At 35.4% G+C, this 11,341-nt stretch overlaps 1 long non-coding RNA gene across 1 annotated transcript; it reads right to left on the bottom strand.

Moving 5' to 3' along the window:
• Nucleotides 1-1,973: 1,973 nt before the first annotated feature.
• On the bottom strand, nt 1,974-10,694 carry LOC117965255 (uncharacterized). The gene is made up of 3 exons (XR_009309666.1): nt 10,629-10,694; nt 2,630-2,710; nt 1,974-2,529 (listed from the first exon to the last, which is right to left on the bottom strand). It is a non-coding gene; the product is annotated as an uncharacterized LOC117965255 (long non-coding RNA).
• Nucleotides 10,695-11,341: the final 647 nt, after the last annotated feature.

Below are 11,341 nucleotides of genomic sequence, written 5' to 3'. Positions count from 1 at the left end.
TAATATAAAAACACTACTGTTATATGTGCATGCAAAACACTATTTTTATATGTGTTATATATAAGAGATGTTCTTAATATGTGACATCTTCTAATTGATTATATTTTGCTAAATTAAAGGTATGTGTTTCTTTTAACCTCATATTGTTTCATCATTTTTTTAATGAGTCAGTTTTGATTCCATATACCATTGTCTAACAGGGTATTTGACAAAAGATTATCTCATACAACATTCAAGTCAATTAGTTTCAATAAGTTTAAGTGGTAATAATTTCCATTATAATTATTTATCCCTTAAAAGATGCACTAACCAGGCTTTTGCAAGCAATTTCCACAGTCTCTTGTTTTTTCAAGGCCAAAGTTTGTGCAAACACTTTTTTAGATTTATGACCTATCAATGTCTGTTAAGCCATATTTTTTGCATATTATTTCAAGATATATTCTTATCTGTGCTAAACCACTAATTCCATAAACCTTAAATTCCAAATCTATAAGACTTGCAGCTTTGCTAGAGTGGAATGTAATATTACCCCTCCTTTCTCTACAGCCCGTACATCTTGATAAGGAGAGAGGCCCCTTTTTCAATGCAGCAGTTTCAAAGAACCACATTATAATGACTCCATCTACCATCATTAGACAATAGTATAGTGGATTAATAACAAGGTATATTATAGTATATCATTACAAACTTAACACAAAAACATAACACAACACCTTTTATATTCTATAATTCAATGGATATCATAATGACTAGAGGTCTTTTTGTTCAATAGAAGGAGAAAGAAACTGTACCACTTCTGCAATTAATCAAATCAAATACTGCTCCAGCTTTTAATCTTCTTATCACTACAGTAAAGTCATGAACAAGCAATAACACTTGTCAGTTTAAATAATATGTTTTCTTATTATAGCAAATACTTAAAACATATTATTAATCTTATGAAATCAAATAATTATTTTTAGTTTCAAATATCGTGTTGTCTAAAAAAGGGGTTAATCATTTATTATATTAATTTGCAATACCTTTGTGTCTAATTTCTATTCTCTGACCATTATAAACTATAAACAGTGTAAATTATGTGATATTATAAGATACACTTTTAATTAATTTACTTTAGTTTAATAGTTGCTCCTAGAATTTATAATATTTCTTTATTTCTTTGGTGAATCCCTCTAAGATTTAAATCCAAATACAGGCCAGTATAAATGCATTCAACTCTTATATTTTTTATAATGAATGAACTATGCAAGACCCTGTTCTTTGTTCATCCAAAATCCAGCCAAAACAGGTTTTTTCTTAAGACCTTGGCTGCTAAGTTTTAATGTTAATTTATATGTTGCAAAGAATCTCTTTCTTATCTTGTTTTTGGAAACATAAATTTGTAGGTGTGATTAACGTCTACTTTTAGCCGGAATGGTGCTTTTTATCAAGCGTCATGCTTTCTGAAGATAAGATATACAAGCGGTAAATCGTTCATTATATATTTTCTTAGAAATTCCCAGATTACTAAGTATTTAATTAAATGTCCTATCCAAAACAAGAGTGGACTGACCTATTTCATGGAGCAAGAGAGCCACCTACTGGCGGTACAAGGATACTCTCTCTTTATCCCTCCTTCAAAAAACCTCTAACACTTCATTTTTATATGAAAGTACATTGCTTGAGTTTCAGTATGTTTCCAACTGCACCTCCGACTACACCCCCGAGTACATCTCCTTCTGCACCTCCATAGCTGTAGGCGATTATGCCTCCAATGGCAGCAGCACCTGCATCTGTGAGTGCCAGTATGCCTCTGACTTCGCTTTCAAATATGAAACCGATTGCACCTCCGACCACAGAAGCACATGCAACTGTGACTGTGATTTTCAGTTCGTTGACTGCATCTTCGACTTCCCTTCTGTCTTTCCCACTGACTGTGTTTCCGACTGCGCCTCCGACAGCGTTTCCGACTTTGCTTCCGACTGGGCCTCCGACTAAGTTTCCGACTATGCCTCCGACTATGCCTCCGACTAAGCTTCCAACTCTGCCTCCAACTGTGCAGCCGAATTCGTGACCGATTGCACCTCTGATCGCATCAACTTTTGCATCTATGACTGCGAGTGTCAGTATGCATACGACTGCACCTACGAATATGAAACAGATTGCACCTCCGACCCCAGAAGCACCTGCAACTGTGAGAGTCAGAATGCCTTTGAGTGCGCATCCGACTGCCCCTCCGATTATGAATCCGATAAAGCCCCAGACCACGCTAGCAGCAACAGCTGTGAATATGAGTGTCATTATGCCTCCGACTGCACCTCCGACTGCGCCTCCGACAATGGTAGAATGCGTCACTGTGTGTGTCAGTATGTATCCAACTATGCCTCCGACTGTGCCTCCAAGTGTGCCAGTGATGGTCATGTCTGCGCCAATCAATCCAAATCCACCTCCGATTGTGCCTCCGAGTGCTGCAGCGCTGCACCAGCAAGTGCGCCTCCGATTCTGAAAGCAAGCAAAACTGCAACTGCGGGCCACCCTACAAGATGTGCACTGGAGGGAGAACAGATGTCAAAGGTGTTAGATTGCCAAACATTTCTCTAGACAGAAGTATATACTGTACTGTATATAAGTTCATCAGAGACGGGTTTACCTGACAAGATCACGTCTCACTTGAGTCTCGTCCAAGTCTGTATTTTGTAGATCACTTGTTCCTGGCAGCTGGATTTCTACTCTGGAACACAATTTCAATCAGTCCATTATTAAAGAGCACAGAGCTTCACATTTCAGCCTCATTTCATTTGTATATATTCCCTCCTAGTTTCGTGGTGTTTGCAATCATTCAGAGCTCTTCATTTATACTCAAAAAACTCCAACAAGTATTTGTGTGAGAAGTTTGCTACCAAACCAGTTTCATTCTTATTTGCTGTCTAGCACAGTAGGTCTATAGCAGGGATGAGCAACTGTAGGTATTTTAAAGTTCTTATTGATATGAGTGTAGTACAAAAGAAAAGACAAAGCGGAGTTCATCATACTGAATCGTGATCTTTTATTTAAAATACATATGCCAGATTACATACTTCTTCCCCATGGAAAAAGGATCACACCCAGTATGGCAGTCAAGTGTTGACTGACTTTCTATTCTAACTTAATGAATATATACAGTGCCTATAGTAAGTATTCACCCCCCTTGGACGCTTTCAGAGTTTGTTGTGTAACAACCTGAAATCTTGATGCATTTAAATTGGAGGGGGGGGGGGGGACAAATTAATTAAAAATAAAAACCTGAAAAATCTTCATTCGATAAGTAATCACCCCCTTTGCTATGACACTCCTAAATAAGCTCAGGCGCAACCAATTGCCTTCAGAATTCACGCAAGAAGTTAAATGGAGTCCATCTGTGTGCAATAAAAGTGGTTCACATGATTTCAGATTAAATACACCTGTCTCTGCAAGGTCCCACAGTTGGGTAGTGCCCACCCCTGTGCGTATTTATGTGTTCGGTGTTGCGTGTGGAGTGTTAATGTTGGTGTATAGATATTGCTGCACGGGATATAAATGGGTCTGTGTAGCACGAGTGATTTAAAATATATAGTTGTATTTAGGCACGGGGATTGCACTTCACTTCACATGCATTTAAAGTATGTAATAGTATGTGAGCACAGGGTTGCACAAATTAGTTCACATGCTGAGATTCAAGTGAATAATTAATTAGTAATTTTAGCAGGTTTTGTGGCTAGTGTTCCTGCCCTGTTTGTTAGTGTCTGTTCATTTAGTTTGTCTATTTTATTTTGACCTCAAGTGCCATGTGCTGTTTTTGTTTAAACCTTTTATTGTGTTCATTTATTAAATTGTGCAACAACGCAATTCACATTTCACCTCGCAGTACTGTGTGTTTCTTCCGGGTCTGACGTCACCACTACATGGTTATGTAACAAATAGTTGGATTAGTTCCGAGGTATAAGGATAATTGGAAGAAATGGAACAGCACTTAAATTAATTCAATTGCTTTAAAAACAGCGTAGAAAGTTACAGATACATGGAGAATATTTTAGCAATCAGAACTGATTAATAACGCGCTGTCATTAACCTGTTCCGGCCCTGAACCCTCTTTTTATCACCAAAAAGCTCCCGGAACACGGGGTTCCGAAGCTGCACGGAGTATGAAAATGATACACATAATACAACTAAATGGGAACAACATAACACTGCTGAAATAAAACACCAAACCAACCTTTAACTGCGCATTCCGTGCAATAAAGAGCTTGATGAATAAAGCTGCCCAGAAGCTGCACAGGGGACAAAAAAAAAAAAGATATAGCTCACACATAATACAGTGAGCAACATAGTGTACTTTCAAAAACTGTCCAAAATGTTAACCGACCTTTAATTGCTACAGTGTAATTATTGGATGAATTGTCATGGACTCGGCTAATAATGACAAAAGAAAAGAGCGAGAGTTGAGAGTTAAAAAGGTGAATTAGCTATGTATTCGATGAAGCTTGGGTAAGGTGGCCCGAAAGACAAAGGCTTCATACCAGGTGGTTCCCGGTTCAAATCCCAACTCACACTCTGTGTGACCCAAAGCAAATCACTTAATCTCCTTGTGCTCCGTCCTTGAGACGTAAAACCCAGGTCCTATTGTAAATCACTGTGATGCTTAGTTCACCCCTAGTCTCTGTAAGTCGCTTTGGATAGAAGCGTCTGCTAAAATGACTAATTAATAATAATGAATAATTACAGACAAAACTGCTTGACACAGAGACTCCAGACCACGCCCAACTTCCCATTGAAAATGGGTATTCGCTTTGGCTGCTATGGCTTAATATTGTTTGGTACTGTACTGGAAGTTAAATAATAAAGGTTTTGTTGATTGATGGGCTACACTTGCATTCAGTGTCTGATTGTTACTATTACCTTCCGGGAATATTCAAAAACATATTTGTGAGGTTTAAAAATCTTACACCTTTGAAAAAGTTATTCTAAGAAACTGTATTTCAGGGGTTCCAAATAGTATACAAAGAACCTTTTTAAACAGCAGACTAAACAACTAGAAATAAACGTTGAATTCTCGAAGGATTAATAAGAAACACTAAAACTTCCAAAAAACCCCCAGGGGTTCTAGTACTAAAAAGCCATGCAAATTGACTAAAAATCACAGGTTTCGTGAATGGCTACACATTTGAAAGCCATCTATTCAATTAGACATCAGCAGTAAATATCTCGTTGGTGAATAAACATCCCACTACTTATTAGCAATAAAGGTCAAACTGTAGCGAGGGCTAAACTGGGTTTAAAATATAATTTATGGTAGCTGTCTACGCCACTGAAGGCACTACCTTCAGATTAAGTTAAAGATTTTAGGTGTTAGCACCAGGTTCTTTTATTTGGGCCAGAGGATAAGGTCTTGATGAAGTACAACACAAACACACAATAAAAATACCAAAAATAATCAAATTTATTTAAAACACAATTTCGTTTCAATTTTCATATTGCACAAACTAGTGCTGTCTGTTAGTTACAGCGTTTCAGTCAAATACTTCAATTCGATACATTGTTTCAAGGGTTCAGTCGTGCTTTCTCAGGCATTACACTGTTACATAGTTTAATATAGCAGCAACTCATTTAGAGCAAGAATACATTGTTTCATTTCCCTCTCGTATTCAGACACACACACACACACACACACACACACAGCACAGCACTAGACCAGACAGGAGGTTCCCTAATTAAACAGACATGAAAACGAAACTGTTTGTTTGTTTGTTTATTCTGTTTATTTTGTTTATTTATTTATGCATATGACACACAATGTAAAAACACATTTATTTTTTTTTTGAAGAAAATGGGAAATGCATCAAGGTTTCTGTATTTGAAGTCATCCTGCATAATATTAAAATCTAAAGTGTTTTGCTTTGTTTGCTCATTTTTCGTTACACGTTGTAAACTACATACTTTGCACTGTAATTACATTGCATCAATTTTGTATCAAATATATGTACATATATGAATATGTTAAATACATTTAAAGACATTTAACATTGTAAGAACCAAAAGGTTGTGCAAAAAATAAATGTTGTGAAACTGTTGCAGCTATACTGTATATACGTGTTACTATTTTTATATCACATATAACTGTTACAGTTAGGGGCTGTCGCGGTGCCGAGCGGCGTTGTCCCGCAGACTATTACAAAACTTTAGAGAATCAGGGTTCAAGTCACTTCCTATGGCAGTATTGTGTGCAGAGCAGTAGTAATTCAGTCACAAGCAGTAATTCAGTTCAAAATCTTTACTTCAGAAATGTTCCATAAAAACAGCAGCATATAGACAGCAAGGCTTTCTTTTAAAAACAATTCATACCTCCGGTTATTCAAGTGTGGTGATATTGTAAACAAATCAAAAATAAAGTGCGCAGAGCAATATCCAGACACAGACAGTGTGCGAAACCTGCTAAAAACTATCCCGTTCCAGGTTATGGTACATTAAACGAGACATTAAAAATCAAAGCAGGCAATTAAATAAATGGGTTTATTCATTATCTACAGACGGCTAAACCGTCACAGGGGCTACCAACAATTCTAGACCTTTGCAATTGTTCTACTTGTACAAATACTGTTACTTTATCACCTCGTTCCCTGCAAAGTAGAAAGGCCTCACTATGTTCCACTATAAAGAATAGAGAAAAATGATGTTAAAAATATGGTTCTGCTAAAATAAAATAATAAAACACATATATATACAGTATATAAAAAAGTATGTTATGTTAAAAAATAAATAAAAAATAAAGAAAAGTTATAAAATTGTGGTTAGCTCCTGACTGGAGGGTCATGAGTTCAATCACAGGTGGGAGTCACATTGCTGCTTTACCTAGACTGGTCCAGTAAAAAATCCCAGGTGTATAAATGGATAATTGTATGTAAAAATGAACGTCACAATTGTAAGTTGGCTTGGATAGGGTGTCTGCTAAGCAATGAAATAATAATAATAATTTTCAAGCCTGGTTAGTACTTGGATGGGAGACTGCCTGGCAATACCAGGTACTTTAAACTTTTCTTTGGAATTTAGTTGTTTACAATAACAAATAGTAGATTAAACAGTAAAAATGAGCTCATTTACTTTTAATTTATTGATGCCAGCAGCTTTGCTTGCTTAAAAAATTCCCAGCTCACTGCGCTCATCCTAAATAATTCCCACCTTGCTTCGCTCGCCTTAAAAAAGATTCTTGGTTCAAAAAAGGATTCCAGCTACTCACTACTATTTTCTCCTAGCAGAACTTGCAAGGAAGTAGATGCTTCCACTTCCTTCCAACAAGTTTGCAAGGAAGTGAACGCTTCTATGACTTCTTCACTGCATGCTGGATATTACACATTTCTTCGTTGGATTGATGAAGTAAATGTATGAATTGTATTGGCACTGGAGATTCGGTGAAAAACTTCAGGGATTTTCTGCATTCGACCAGCAACATGCCGTACGCTAAGTTAATAAATATAAGTTAATAAATATATTCCTCACTATTTACTGTGTTTCATTTTATTGTGCTATTGCTAAGTTATGCTGCTATAAAACAAGACAATTTTACCAGCAAGGCATTTTGCTCATTTTGCATTTTTTACAAATCTGCATTATTAATACGCCATTAACTATGTATTGTAAATGCATTACGCTGCTTGTGTAATTAGAAGACTCCAGACAGCTTTTCTTTCAGTTTATCGAGTGTACAACTCTACAAACTGAGACGTGCGACTTTAGGCATTAATATACTTTCACGTATTTTATTTAGTTCCAATACTTTATAAAACCAACATCATGCAAATACTGTTAATATATCAATGAATCTTCCTTAGTGATATAAACTATTTCAACATGTTTAGCAGGAAAGCATTTTAAAATAAAATAAACAAAGTTTCCCTCAGCCTATTTACAAACAGCAAACATTATATTCGGACATTTCAATTCAATTATAATTCTAATAAGCAGGGAGAGACATTAAATTTGATTGTATTTATGGATACATCCGTCTTCTTTTCATACATTTAATCTGTAAAACAAAATAATTTGTGACACGTTTAATATAAAGGTACGTGTATATAGTAAAATAAAAGTGTTCTATTCCTAAACAGCAGTGTTGATACGTCATTAGGCAGAACACTGGTGTTTAGGCATTTGGAATTCTACAGAATTCTTAAACCTTATGGTTAAATCACTGACCACATGCTGGCGCCTCCTTAAGACCCACCTCTTCAAAGAGCACCTGTAGAACTCCTCTGTTTGTATCCTGGGACACTATCACCCTTCATGTAAATGTGCTTTATTTTGCTCTTATCAGCCCCCTATTTTACTGCATTTAATCCTGTACTTCAGAATACTGTAATCTGCCAAGTTTTTAACCTGTAGTACTTTGTATTTAATCACATCCTGATGTAACTATCACTATTTAATCATATCCTGATGTAACTATCACTATTACCTGCTGTATTATTGAATTGTGGTTTGTCAAACTTGTACTTTGCTTGAACAAAAGTTATTGTATTTCTTGCTCTTATTGTATTACTTGTATTGTAACGCTTGAAATGTTTTTGCTTACGATTGTAAGTCGCCCTGGATAAGGGCGTCTGCTAAGAAATAAATAATAATAATAATAATAAATCTGTGCCATATTTGTTAGTTTATTTGCTATAGTTTAATGTTGTTTTTTCTATCCATTTTCCGTTCTATTATTTCACATACACAACATTTTACCCAAATGCATGAAGGCTACACACTACTGTACTTTCTGTGTTTCAACAATATTTCTGTTTCCTTGGATTCTTTGAAATCGTTTTTTCTTTATAATGTGCACTACTTGCATTTGACTTGGTATTTGTATATTCTGAAATACATGTATTTTCATTTGTATTTAAAATCATGGAAATGCTTCAAACAGTTTCAATTTCAAATACATTTAAATATTATAGAAAAGTATTACACATAATAAAGTGAGAAATAGTATTGCAGGTAAAGTTCATCAACCTGAAAGATGCAAACTAAAAGACTCCACTTTACACAACTTCATGTTTATTAAACATTACAATCAAAATAAGTAAAAATAATACTGTGTAATATATATATATATATATATATATATATATATATATATATATATATATATATATATATATATATAGTTAATTCATGCAATGTTAGACATAACTTGAAATATCCAACTCTTTTTGCCCTGATCAGGACTAATCTTGGACTACCTTATCGGAGTTAAAATTAGGTAGTTCAAGATTAGTGCTAATTGAGGCCTGAGCAACTAGCCATTTAAGAGCTAAATATCATTCAAAAGCTCTTATTAGATTGGCCTAATTGCTTCTCCTAACTTGGGCTTTTGTGTTTGATATCACCCATTTAAACGGCTGTTGCGTTTTTCTAACTTGTTTTTTTTTTTACATTGACATTTGTTATAGCTGTTATATTCAGTCCAGATCTGGATGCTAAACGTTAAAAGGTTAAAAGCTGACCCTGTGTCCAAATCTGTATCAAAATCCTGAGTCCAGGTTAAAGGATCAGTTGAACTTCTTTTCAGTGCCTGTGGTAATTAGCATTTCTTGAAACCAGATGTTTTTCTGAGTTTATTTAAACCCTGACATTGAATGGTGTAGATCAAGGGTCTCCAACTCTGGTCCTGGAGAGCTACTGGGTCTTCTGGTTTTCGTTTCAACTGAGCTCAAAGTTACTTCATTGCACCAATTATTGGCTTAATTAGTCAGATTAACAAGTGTTCCAGATCTTTAGCCATTGATGATGTAAAGACACCCAGAAAACCTGCAGGATAGAGGCTCTCCAGGAGCAGGGTTGAAGATCCCTGGTGCAGATTGATCTGGTGTAGATTGATGTTCATTGAACTGTTCTAGACTGCACTTTTTAATAACTTATATATTTATATTCTATCAATTTGAAAAGCAACACGAAATGCAGGAACATTGTGTAGTTATATGTGCCTTATAATGGAATTGAACATAATGTAGCCTGTTCATTGAGTATTATTATTATTAATAATTTATTTATTTATTTCTCAGCAGACGTCCTTATCCAGGATGACTTACAATTGTTACAAAATATCACATTACACATAAGAGCAGATCTAAATACAATAAAGTTAGTATTAAAAGGAACCAATTCAAATAAGAACACATACAGTAAATAATTGCGTTTGAGAGCGATTTCGACTATCGTTAACCGTATATTTTAAAAATGTGCTTATAAGAGTAAATTCCATTAAGAGCAAGTAGTCAGTGCAATAAATGGATAAGAACGATTTCAAATAAGAGCAATTACAAAAACCGTGAATACGGGAGTAAAATCAAATACAGATAAAGAAAATAGTAAGAATTGAGAGCAGTAGCAGAATACAGCAAACCAAACCTGGAGCTTAAATTCACCGAGACTTGTTATGCATTCAGTTTGTTATGTTTTTGTTTTGTTTGTTTGTTAAACAAAGAAATTAAGTCCACTTTCCTCTTCCTTTCTGAACACACAGACCCACAATCACATCTTTTAATTAGCTACAAATCAAAGGGAACTGCCCGTCTGCAGCACTATACACATTACAAATCATTATTATAGAACATTACAAAGTTTAGGTTGTTTAAACCCAACAGATTTCTTACCTGTACTTTGGAAGCAGGAGCTGGAACTAGGAGGATGTCAGCGCAGTCCAGGTGTGCAGAGCCGAGTAAAATGTGAAGCAAAACTGTCAGCTTTATACTGTTACACAAGCGAGGAGTGCGGCAGAGGAAGATAACCCTGGTAAGTGGGCGTGTAAATTTACTCAGGCTACACCAGATTAAGAACTTCGTTTTCTAAGAAATCACGTGGATAAATGGAAATGCCACATTCAGTACAGATATATTATTAAACATTTGGCGAAACACAAGTGGTTTGCAAAGAACTGTTGCAGTATTGTTATACAAACTATATAAATACATTCACAGTGACTAACACATCGGATCCGTGAGTGATCATAGAAAATAGAAGTAACTAAACAGTGACCAGCCAGCCCATAGAGCCGTCAATGAAACGCAAACAGCTACAGTAAAAAACGATAATACAGCTACAGTAAAATATAACATTCATATATACAAAAATCTCTGTAAAACAGAGTGTACCGTGAGTGGCGAGAGGGATCTGTTCCAAACATCTCAATATCTATATCTTATATTTTAAATACAAATAAAATAGAAGTTTCAATACATTATTTTCCTCTATCTCTGATTTCAGTGCAACATGCATGAGCAGACTACTTATAAATGAGATTTGGCATCAGCAAGCAGCAACAATGAACTTAAGAAAGTTTACAAACGAGAGGAGGACATTCAGCCCA

The sequence above is a fragment of the Acipenser ruthenus genome, chromosome 32, assembly GCF_902713425.1.
Source record: "Acipenser ruthenus chromosome 32, fAciRut3.2 maternal haplotype, whole genome shotgun sequence".
Classification (NCBI taxonomy): domain Eukaryota; kingdom Metazoa; phylum Chordata; class Actinopteri; order Acipenseriformes; family Acipenseridae; genus Acipenser; species Acipenser ruthenus.
Note: the sequence above shows the minus strand (reverse complement) of the source record. Positions and strands in the feature narration are given on the sequence as shown.